Here is an 11297-nt window from a genome sequence, read left to right on the forward strand (position 1 = left end):
TCAGGATGATACCAGTAACTGAGTTCCGAACTTTGCCTCATCACAGAACCCCGAGTTCCGGGTTCTAAAGCCATGGTGGGATGTGTTCTCGGAATACCTATGTATCGCCATGCTCATGATCGGAGTGTTCGGATGCACCTTACAGGTAAGACTAAACTCAAACAAACGAACCACCAATGAAGGTATACATTTTCATTGAACGATGAGTAGATTTAAGTCAAAACTGGAACATTCACTGTCTTCTTGGTAAGCAACTCCAGTGTAGAGTTGGCCTTGTGTTTTAGGTTACTGTCCTGCTGAAAGGTGAATACATCTCCCAGTGCCTGGTGGAAAGCAGACTGAACCAGGTTTTCCTCTAGGGTTTTGCCTGTGCTTAGCTCCATTCCATTTCTTTTGTATCCTGAAAAATACCCAGTCCTTAACAATTACAAGCATACCCATACCATTAGTGGTACTCATTAATGTGTTGTATTGAATTTGTCCCAAACATAACAATTTGTATTCAGGACAAAAAGTGTATTGCTTTTCCATTTTATTTGCAGTTTTACTTTAGTGCCTTGTTGCAAAACAGATGCATGTTTTGGAATATTTATATTCTGTACCAGCTTCCTTCTTGTCACTCTGTCATTTAGATTAGTATTATGGAGTAACTACAATGTTGTTGATCCATCCTCAGTTTTCTATCACAGCCATTAAACTCTGTAACTGTTTTAAAGTCACCATTGGCCTCATGGTTTCCTTTTTCTCCAGCAACTGAGTTAGGAAGGACGCCCGTATCTTTGTAGTGTATTGATACACCATCCAAAGTGTAATTAATAACATCACCATGCTCAAAGAGATATTCAATGTTTGTTTTTTTACCCATCTACCAATAGGTGCCCTTCTTTGTGAGGCATTGGAAAACCTCCCTGGTCTTTATGGTTGAATCTGTGTTTGAAATTCACTGCACGTCTGAGGGACCTTAGAGATAATTGGATGTGTGGGGCACAGAGATGAGGTAGTCATTCCAAAATCATGTTAAACACTATTATTGCACACAGAGTGATTCCATGCAACTTATTATGTGACTTGTTAAGCAGATTTGTACTCCTGAATTTATTTAGGCTTGCCATAACAAAGGGGTTGAATACTTATTGACTCAAGACATTTCAGCTTTTCATTTTTACTTAATTTGTAAGAAAAATAACATCATTCCTTTTTGACATTCTGGGGTATTGTGTGTGGGCTAGTGACCCCAAAAATCTCAATTTAATCCATTTTAAGTTCAGGCTGACCCACCTGAGAAAGTCAAGCATTCGTAAGGCACCGTTCTAATCGGAGGGGGGGGGGGTATTTTTCTTAGAATATTTGTAGTTTTTTTGTTGTGATTTATCAGTGGGTGCTGTAGCACCCTCAGCACCTTTACTTCCTGAGGCTATGGAGGCCGATGACATCAGTCAGGGTAATTATTGAAGTTTGCCGTTTTATCTAAAAACAAATACTATTTTGTTCAAAAACATTTTTTTTTACCCTTAAGTGTGTGTATATTACTGAATTTATTCTTGGGATATTGTTTTTCAACAGGAAAAATTCAAAAGATAGCTGGAGTGCGTCTTTAAAGCACATAGCAGGTTAGCCCCCGGGGCATCATTGCAACAGCTGAATGTAAGCACCTAATGGAACTGTTGGATCTTGACAGATGTTGTCGGTGTGTAGCCTGTAGCGATAAGAATAGGAGTGCCTACAGTATATGAAATAAAAATACTTGGCATTACTTACTTTATGTAAATGAAATATAATTTTACCTGAATAAGTTTACCTGTTATTAGTGATATGTGAGGACAACTTAAAAAGTAAATTAATGAACAATCACATGTAGAAAGCATTTGGCCCTGGATAATGAAAACATTTGAGATTGGATTAGTGTGTCCTGTTTAAATCTACTCCCTGCCACGTAACAAAGCATTCTTATCAGTGGTGGTGACCTCCAAGTGGGAAGGGAAAAGAGAGACACATTAACTAGTGTTTCCCCTATATGCATTTAGCACCGCCGCTGTTAAATTGACCAATGTTTCCCCTGGAAGCAGGTCACTAACTCCGTATTTAATATGTCATCTTCTCATCACACGATCCTAATCATTGGTTGATATCAGACCTGGGTTCAAATGGTATTTGAAAGAAAACAAATACTATTTGAACCCATGTCTGTTAGATATCAACTGGAACAGGAAAGAAATAGATCCCAAAATCTAAGCCTTATGTTATGTAGGTGGCTACTCTGCATGTTGTTCCATTGCCTAATCTTTCCAATAGCACTCACTCTTCTTCTCTTTCTCTTTTTCCCTCCATCATAGCTCACCCAGGAGAAGATCTCCTGCCTTCCCAGCCATTTCGCCAGCTCAACTCCAGAGGCCATCGATTGCAGCCACATCCGCAGCCACGGCGAGAACGAGACATGGGAGCACCATACTTTAGTCAAGCCCGTCAGGTAGGTAGCCTAGAGGTAGAGGTTAGAATCCTAGCTCCCAAGGTGGGAAATCCGGTGGCCAGATAAAGCAAAAAGACACATGTCTATTTGGATAGTTTGGATCTGTTGATAAGCAACTTCTTGCTAAGGTTAGGGTTAGGTTTAGAATAAGGTTTACGTTTAGAGTATAGTTTTTGGGTTAGAGCGAGGTCAGTAGATAGTTAGTTGAAATGTTACTGATAGTCTGTACAGCATCTACAGAGGGACTATCCAAATTCTTCTTTTACAGCCCTATCATCCGGGAGGTGTACGGACGCAAGAACAACCTTGACATCCACCAGTACGTCTTCGTCAACCATTACTGCTACGAACGAGGCCGTGCACTGGTACGGCAAGTACTTCCCATACCTGGTGGTAATCCACACATTGATCTTCATGGTGGCCAGCAGCTTCTGGTTCAAGTTCCTGGGACGTCGTCCAAGATCGAGATCTTTGTCACCATCCTGGGGAAGTGTTTCGACTCGCCATGGACCACCCGGGCGCTGAGTGAGGTGTCTGAGGAGCGTGGCGAGGAAAGATGGTGATATGGAGGAAGAACACCATTTCGAAGTCGATGGCATCGGCGTTCGCTGCCTCGCCGGACAGTGAGCCAGGGGCGGAGGAGGAGATGGTGGGACTTCTCCGGCAGTCATCCATCAAGTCAAATCCAGAGAAGAAGAACCCGGAACTACAGGCAGCGGATTCACTCTTGGACAGGAAGGAAGGGGAGCAGGCTAAAGCTCTGTTCGAGAAGGTGAAGAAGTTCAGAACTCATGTGGAGGAGGCGGATCTGCTCTATCTGATGTACGTTCTCCAGACCTCCCTCAAGGTCTTCAAGTTCGTCCTCATCACCTGTTACAGCGCTGCATTGGTCCCCAACATTGAGATTGTAGTTCGTTGCTCAGTTCCTCCAGAGCTGACCGGCTTCGAAATCTACTGCTGCAACCACACCAAAGCCCACCTCTTCTCCAAGCTGTGCTACTGTTACATCTGCTTTGTGGGAGTCTACGGACTTCTGTGCATCTACACCCTCTATTGGCTCTTCCATCGACCTCTTAAAGAGTACTCCTTTGAGCATGTTAGGCTGGAGACGGGTATCAACGACATCCCAGACGTCAAGAACGACTTTGCGTTCCTCCTCCATCTCAGCGACCAGTACGATGCGCTCTACTCCAAACGCTTCGCCGTCTTCCTCTCCGAGGTCAGCGAGAGCCGTCTTCGCCAGGTCAACCTCAACCACGAGTGGCCCGGCAAGAAGCTGCGGGGACGCCTCTCCCGGAACGCCGACAACCGTCAGGAACTCCATCTCTTCATGCTCCCGGGTCTCCCGACACCGTCTTCGATGTCCCTGAAGTGGAATCTCTCAAACTGGAGCTGCTAAACAACGTGACTATTTCATCCAGTGTTATCCAGCTAGGTTCTCTCCAGGAGCTGTCCCTCATCCACTGCCCTGCCAAGCTCCAGCTGGCTGCCCTGACCCACCTCAGAGAGAACCTCAAGGTCCTCCGGCTAGCCTTTGAAGGACTGGAGCAGGTACCAATGTGGATGTACACACTTCAGAGTCTCGAAGAGCTCCACCTGAGTGGCTCTTTGACCCACGAACTCTCCCGCAGTGCAACCTTAGACTCCCTGAGAGAACTCAAAGCTCTAAGAGTCCTGACGCTTCGCAGCCGCCTAACCAAGATCCCTCCGAGTGTTGGGGATGTGGCAGTCAACCTCCAGCGTCTCTGCATCTATAATGAGGGCCTCAAACTACAAGCCTTCAGCAGCCTAAAGAAGTTGACCAACCTGGCCTCTCTGGAGCTGATAGGATGTGAGCTGGAGCGCATCCCCAGCGCGGTCTTCAGCCTGTCAAGCTTGCAGGAACTGGACCTGAAGGAAAACAAGCTGACGACAGTAGAGGAGATCTTGAGTCTACAACATTGCCGGCGCCTGGTAACTCTTCGTCTCTGGCACAACGGCATCACCTACATCCCTGAGCACATTGCTAAGCTGAAGTCCTTAGAGACGCTGAACGTCAGTTGGAACAAGATCCGGAAACTTCCGTCACGTCTCTTCTACTGCACCAAGCTCCGGCACTTGAACCTGTCCCACAACCAGCTCACATCGCTACCAGCCGAGGTAGGGATACTCCAGAGTCTCCAGTTTTTCTCAGCAGCCTTTAACTCCCTGGAACAGCTGCCAGAGGCGCTGTTCTCCTGCAAGAGGCTCAAGACTCTGGCGTTGGGAAACAACTGCCTGCTCTCGCTTAGCCCCAGGGTGGCTAACTTGGCCCAGCTAGTGCGCCTGGAGCTCAAGGGGAACAGACTAGACTCTCTACCTCCGGAGATAGGGGACTGTCCCCTTTTGAAGACCAGTAATCTTGTGGTAGAGGACAACCTGCTGGATCTACTGCCGTCGGATGTACGGAGCAGGATGAAAGACAGTTGAGAGACAGTTACTTTGCTTACTTTAAAGGGCTTTTTACTCCTCCTGGTGCATAGGCCGCTGACAACAATTGAGAGATAGGATAAAGGGTCAGGTTTGGTTGCACTTGATTGGTCAGAGATGTCAGCTCTGTGGGAAAGGATTGGACCTCTGAGTGGATTTGCAGTTGTGATGACATGAGGGATTCACTTTTTAAAGGCAAATAAGAGCCCAAAAGTACGAGAGGACATGTAAGGACGGAACTATGGACATACCGTAGCATATATGGTTCAAGAAAGGACCTTTTGGAGGGACATACAGTATAGCAATATAATAATTAGCAAATATAATATATATAATCCTCTTCAAATCATGTTCACCTACTTATTGCCATGACTGTACTTTTAAACATGTTTTTTAATACAAAGATGTCTATCAAATTGTCCTTGATGAAAAGTCATCCCTATGTCATATGATGATTCTCTTTGTTCATTTAACTTGCTGGTGGCTTGGACATCGTTGCTCATGAAGGCTGTCTTGCAGGCTTGTTAAGGGAACTATTCCATCTGTATCACTGAAGTGTATTGCACACTAGAAATACTGTAAAGGTTATTCCCGATTGAGCTGACCAATGCAAAGTTTACCGTTAATGCAGCCTCCACTAACTCTGAATTTCCATGATATGGATTGATTAGAGCCTTAAGTTTACATAGAAAAACTGGCAAAGTGAGTTACTGTTTTATGCCATAGAAAGGATGGAGGATGATATGAACACACATGATACAAGGTAGTGGGAGGGAAACATCTAATATCAGTTTCTCTCTTCTCAAAGATTATACCTCTCTTGTTCAATTGATTTACCTGCTAGATTAGTGGTGTATGGCTAGAGGAATCATATATTTCTGAGATCTCTAAAGAGAGAACTTCAGTTGCATCCAGCCAGCGGGGAAAAGAGATGGGGATCCTGTATCCTGTTCAACTGGTTGTTTCATACAAAGGGTTCTTGTATCACTGTCATGGAGATGTGACAAACGCAGAGTGAAATCTTTTCAATGCCGGTGCCTTGGGAGGTTGACCTTTTCCCACATTAACTGAGTGACTTGGAGAGTAACTGATTGAATGAATGTTTTTCATTGTGTTTTATGCATATCAGTTGAAACTAGATGGAGGCCAATTCAACTAGCTAATCATATACAGTAATACTGTAAGCTTCATTATGATACACTGCAGTACAGTCACAAAGTGAAACGTGTTATTTGACAATGTAGTACACCACAACAACACAATGATGACACTGGTAGGCAATGCACAAATGTATTACACAACGTTTGTACAATCCACCTGTAATGAGTGAATGACGTGGACCCAAGTGAAGCTTCCTTATTCCTTTGTTGTTGTCATCCCTTTTTTCACTACCTTTTCAGCTTGTGAGTCACGCAACCAATAAACTAGGGCTGAATCTAAGGTCAGCACTATAAAGGGTTGTACACAGTACTATACTGTAGTAATACTGTAGCAGTATGAGGAGTCAGCCGACAGTACTATACTGTAGTAATACTGTAGCAGAATGAGAAGTCAGCTGACAGTACTATACTGTAGTAATACTGTAGCAGTATGAGGAGTCAGCTGACAGTACTATACTGTAGTAATACTGTAGCAGTATAGTCAGCTGACAGTACTATATGAGCAGAATGAGTCAGCTGACAGTACTATACTGTAGTAATACTGTAGCAGTATGAGGAGTCAGCTGACAGTACTATACTGTAGTAATACTGTAGCAGTATGAGGAGTCAGCTGACAGTACTATACTGAGTAGCAGTATGAGGAGTCAGCTGACAGTATGTAGTAATACTGTATCAGTATGAGAGTCAGCCGAATACTGTAGCAGTATGAGGAGTCAGCTGACAGTACTATACTGTAGTAATACTGTAGCAGTATGAGGAGTCAACTGACAGTACTATACTGTAGTAATACTGTATCAGTATGAGGAGTCAGCTGACAGTACTATACTGTAGTAATACTGTAGCAGTATGTCAGCCGACAGTACTATACTTTAATCACAGAATAGTCAGCTGACAGTACTATACTGTAGCTTGTGAGAGTCAGCTGACAGTACTGTAGTAATACTATAGCAGTATGAGGAGTCAGCTGACAGTACTATACTGTAGTAATACTGTATCAGTATAAGTCAGCTGACACTACTGTATAATACTGTAGCAGTATGAGGAGTCAGCTGACAGTACTATACTGTAGTAATACTGTAGCAGTATGAGGAGTCAGCTGACAGTACTATACTGTAGTAATACTGTATCAGTATGAGGAGTCAGCTGACAGTACTATACTGTAGTAATACTGTAGCAGTATGAGGAGTCAGCTGACAGTACTATACTGTAGTAATACTGTATCAGTATGAGGAGTCAGCTGACAGTACTATACTGTAGTAATACTGTATCAGTATGAGTCATGAGTAATACTATAGCTCAGCTGACAGTACTATACTGTAGTAATACTGTATCAGTATGAGGAGTCAGCTGACAGTACTATACTGTAGTAATACTGTAGCAGTATGAGGAGTCAGCTGACAGTACTATACTGTAGTAATACTGTAGCAGTATGAGGGAGTCAGCTGACAGTACTATACTGTAGTAATACTGTATCAGTATGAGGAGTCAGCTGACAGTACTATACTGTAGTAATACTGTAGCAGTATGAGAGTCAGCTGACTGCACTGTAGTAATACTGTATCAGTATGAGAGTCAGCTGACAGTACTATACTGTAGTAATACTGTATCAGTATGAGGTCAGCTGACAGTACTATACTGTAGTAATACTGTAGCAGTATGAGGAGTCAGCTGACAGTACTATACTGTAGTAATACTGTATCAGTATGAGAGTCAGCTGACAGTACTATACTGTAGTAATACTGTATCAGTATGAGGAGTCAGCTGACAGTACTATAGTAATACTGTATCAGTATGAGGAGTCAGCTGACAGTACTATACTGTAATAATACTGTATCAGTATGAGGAGTCAGCTGACAGTACTATACTGTAGTAATACTGTATCAGTATGAGGAGTCAGCTGACAGTACTATACTGTAGTAATACTGTAGCAGTATGAGGACTCAGCTCTTTCAACAGGTTGCATACCTTACTAAAGTATTATACTATAGTGATAGTACTAGAAAGCAGGGATGTAGTCAAGTCACTAAACCTTGACTGCATGTTCGCTACTCGAGTCACGAGTTGAGTCACAAGTCCCTTGGTATTGCTAAAAGCTGCGGTTCAAAAAATGTTTAAATGTCAAATCTGTTAATATGTTGCATATTGTAAGGATAACTAGATAACACAGCTCTCTAACATTTGCTGTTGTAGCTAGTACAGTATGTTCAATTATGCAGCAAGAGACGTTTTCTGACAGTCACTACTGGTCGAGTCCAAGTCCAATTCCCCACTGGTTGAGTCCAAGTCGAGTCACAGTCCTAGACTGGAGTACTACAACACTGCTAGGAGGTATCAGGGGCAGTTTAGAACACACAGACATGTACAAAAGGCATCAGGCCATTGATCTGATTATTTACAGATGCAAGTTACTGCACAAAGCCACAATGGACTGGGTCAGACACAGCCATGTTAATACACAAACACCAAAGCGTTCCTATTGTCAGTGTGTTGTGTTTCTCCTCCTGTAGAAGGAGCCCAGTCTTGCCCTGCCTTTTGTCTCCATAACAAGCGTTCATATCAGCCAAGCCAGGAACATACATACCTCAGTAATACCTAATCACACAGGCCAGCCCACACACTCACAATCACAGACAAGGCCAATGGGGAAACTGCACTTTCCTGTTCATGCTGGAGCTACAGTAGGGGAGTAGGCTAGGTTGGAAGGTGGGGAGTGGATGGAGAGAGAGAGCAGCCAGTGGAAATTTCCAAGGTGTGCAGACAGCACTGTTTGTCACACCAGTGTGTCCTGGTATGCACATGCACACACACGCGCATCCCACTCTGCTCTGCCAATCATTTCCTTTCCCTTTCAGGCAGTAGTGTCAGTTAAAGGTTGATCTGGAGTTTGGAAATGGCGTCCAGGATTAGTCAGACACAACCCAGTTGAATAACCCCGAGACAGAGCCAGACAAGCCCTAACGGAGCCTAACCTCTGGCCCAGACACTCCGGTAGAGCTGATAGAATTCGATAGGTGCACAACGTATGGTAATTGCTTCTTCTGGCCTTCTGATAGGCTGGGTGGAGTTCTTACTGTATTGTTTACACCTAACAAATCACTATCAGATCTACACAGGAGGGGCTAGGGATTGTTCCTGGAAGGAGTAATAGGTTGGGTGTTGACTCTAAACTGTGCTGCTTAGCAAGTAGAGCACGAGCAGAAGTCTCAATGCGTATCATGTTATGTTTGTTTCGGTGTGTACCAGCCAACAGGTCTGGTCATCCTAATGCAATATTTACACAAATAGGAGTTGATCTCATCTCCTCTAAGATACTTCCTCTATTTGCCTCCCAGCAATATAATTTAATTCCAGCAAACTTGAGAAATGTTTACCAATTGTGTGATTTAAGTTACTCAGCGTGTTGTATATCTGGGATAGCCTGGTTCCAGATCTGATTGTGCTGTGTTGTTAATGCCTATGGTCATTGGCGTGACAATGACCAAGGCGCAAACGGCACAAACAGATCTGCGACCAAACTATATCTGGGAGGCAGGAACTGTGTCAATGTTTCCTATCCTAACAGATGTGATAAGCTCATAATGACTCATTATATTACTTCATCATGCATGCTAAATATACAGAAATTGAACCGGTATGATGGAAAGGTCTAGCATGGGTACCAGTCTGTTTTAACGTTCCACTCCTCGTTCTCTGTGTCATATGGCAAAGATGTTTTAGCATGACAAGGAGTGGAAGGAGTGGAATGATCGCTGGTAGCCAGACTAGGAAAGTTCATTGTTATCATAACATTATCATTATGTCACCATACTGCTTAAGCACTATTTCAACCCCAAATACAGGTTACCCATAGGCACAGGTCTAGGATCAGATTATCTCCCCCCATTCTCAAGATAACAAGTGATAAGGATGTTTTGTTAGGTGAATTTTGGCTTGTGGCACATACTGTAGGAAAACAACACATCCATTGTGCCAGGCCGTGCCCTTCTATGTGCCCTTCTATGTGCCCTTCTATGCCTGGACTTGGGTAAACTGCCTGGACAGCTCTTAACCAAACAGGGCCTTCATTCATCCCTGTGTGCTTGCGCCCGTGCGTATATGTCCAGGTATCTGCCGTTACCTTTGTGTAGTACATACCATTGTGGAGTCATTAGAAATGTCCTTGTTGACTCACCTTGGAGTTAACACTCATGAGTGCAAAACAGAATACAATGGACAATGTTACCTTAGAGTACACTTCTAGATCGAGTACTTTACCTATCTCTGTAGCCACATTCACACTGCACTTAGCCCAGGGCTAACAGCCTCCTTAGCCCAGAAAGAGAATGCAGTGTCAAAAGGCCTCATGTAAGATGTTTTTTTAGAAATGCCAATACAATAGATTAATAACACAACTGACTGGGTTTACAATAGAAAGGTATGACAGTCATGAAGAGAAGACTCTTAAGCCTTAAAACATTTTCTGTCTATAATCATATGAATTTGTGAAGGTTCTTGAAATTGCACAAAACCACCACGTTATCACAAAAGTGTTATGGGGACACCTGCACCTAGTCAGGTTTGCCTGTAGAGATACAGAAGACTCATGGATATAACCCGTTTCAGCATGAACATTGCCATTGAGGGCTCCCACCATTTTAAAGAAGTCAACTGGGTGGGGATTCCCATGGGCTGCAGCTTCAATAGCGCTGCCACAGGTAGCCTAGTGGTTAGTGTTGGGCTAGTAACTGGAAGATTGCTGGATCGAAACCTGCAAGCTGACAATGTAAAAAATCTGTCATTCTGCCCCTGAGCAAGGGAGTTAACCCACTGTTCCCTGGGTGCCGTGGATGTCGATTACGGCAGCCCCCACCTCTCTGATTCAGAGGGTTGGGTTAAATGCGGAAGACACATTTTAGTTGAATACGTTGGACAACTGACTAGGTTCCCCCCTTCCCTATCGGATGCTATAATGACACAGATCTAAAGATAAGTCCTCCATCTCTGGGTTTGCCTCCTTCTTGGCTCCTAAACTCGAGTTGGATAGTGACCTGTGGCCACAATAGAGAACTGCACTTGTCAAAATCATTGTATATGGACTTCATGTGTGTAATAATATAGAAGATTCTTTTGATCAAGATTCTGAATTTTAATAGTCAGAAATAATTCTAATTGTATAACCTGTTGTAGCTATTTTACCAACAGTAACTTTTTAGCCAAGTCCCATAGAATAGAAACAAAAAAGG

At 43.5% G+C, this 11297-nt stretch overlaps 1 pseudogene across 1 annotated transcript; it reads left to right on the plus strand.

Moving 5' to 3' along the window:
• LOC127932354 (volume-regulated anion channel subunit LRRC8C-like) lies at positions 1 to 6280 on the plus strand (annotated as a pseudogene). Its single transcript, XR_008144933.1, has 3 exons — positions 1 to 145; positions 2334 to 2467; positions 2736 to 6280. The product of XR_008144933.1 is annotated as a volume-regulated anion channel subunit LRRC8C-like (transcript).
• The last annotated feature ends 5017 nt before the right edge of the window (positions 6281 to 11297 follow it).

Source organism: Oncorhynchus keta, chromosome 10 (assembly GCF_023373465.1).
Source record: "Oncorhynchus keta strain PuntledgeMale-10-30-2019 chromosome 10, Oket_V2, whole genome shotgun sequence".
NCBI lineage: Eukaryota > Metazoa > Chordata > Actinopteri > Salmoniformes > Salmonidae > Oncorhynchus > Oncorhynchus keta.